A 1,296-nucleotide genomic window follows, 5' to 3' on the forward strand; every position below is an offset into this window, starting at 1 on the left:
AGGCTTGTAATGTTGAACAATAGTGTTAGTTTGTAACACATAACTATATCCATACGTAAAAAGTATAGCTCAAACTAAGAGCTAACTTCCATGTTGATTCCTACTCAATTCTCTCCATACAATTCTGGCCCTTAACGTTCTGGTTCTCCAGCATTATATGTGCGGGGTACACAAAGATGCACTGGGCAACCCTCTCGGAAGTTCCCAGATAAGTGTTTACGTGGAAATTGTCCAGAAGCACTAACCTCGCCTGGATAATTGTGCTACGCTGGGAACCATCCGACAAAGTGGTTTAAATCACTAATTTCGAATGGTTCTGTCAGGGTTACACTAATAACCAGTCAGAAAACATTCAAAGAAATAAAACCTCTTCTAATTTCTGAGTAAGTATTTTAAATACCCAGATCGATCCCTGCAAGGAACACCCCACTCTCCGACTAATCACCCCTCCCATGGTATTCCCCACCCCCAACATCTTTTATGGGATACCCCTCATTTCCCGACCCTCTAACATCTGATTTTCCCTTACCCCTGACCTCCAGGTCCCCCGACCTCCGAATTCCTCCGAACTCCCAATCTCCCCACGCCCCCTGACTTCAGACCCCTCCAAACACACAAATCCCATCCAATTACCTTGGACCCTTTCCCTGGCCTGTCAATTTCACTGGCCCTTTAAATCTACCTGCTTTATGGCAGCTAATGCAGTAAAAAAAAAGGGACATGACCCCCATGAATTTGACGCTGAGGCCTAAGGCGATTGTTTCAATACATGCCTCAAGTAGTTTCGGCCATTGGAGATTTCAATGAAGTTTTCAAGAGCAGGCAATTGTGGGATTAAATTCTCGTCATTCCAGTGGGCCATCACTTTTCGATGCCAGATGACAGGACGTTGTGGCCCTTCCTGTCTACTGTTGTATGTCCCCCTACATCATACAGAGTGGCACTGTTCTCCAGTTCTACATTAACCCTTGTTATGCTAAACACCCTTATACTACACCTCCCAAATCTTTACTCAACATATTTACGGTACAGTATTTCTTTATGTGCTACCCTTCTTCCCCCACCTCAACCCTCTCGGCTTTATAAATTCAGACAGTCTGGAGGCTTAACAATTCCTCCAGATCTTGATCTGATCACACGATGAGGAGTGCTAGGCTCAGTTGCTTTGGACAAGATTTGTTGGCTTGGAGTTGAAATCGTAGTATTGTGTGTTACTGCAACTTGGCTATCGCCATCTGATTCACTATTTGCACTCCTTGAAGTTGGACATTTCCTTATTGACAACCCATCTGCTTG

The sequence above is a fragment of the Scyliorhinus torazame genome, chromosome 2 (genome assembly GCF_047496885.1).
Source record: "Scyliorhinus torazame isolate Kashiwa2021f chromosome 2, sScyTor2.1, whole genome shotgun sequence".
Classification (NCBI taxonomy): domain Eukaryota; kingdom Metazoa; phylum Chordata; class Chondrichthyes; order Carcharhiniformes; family Scyliorhinidae; genus Scyliorhinus; species Scyliorhinus torazame.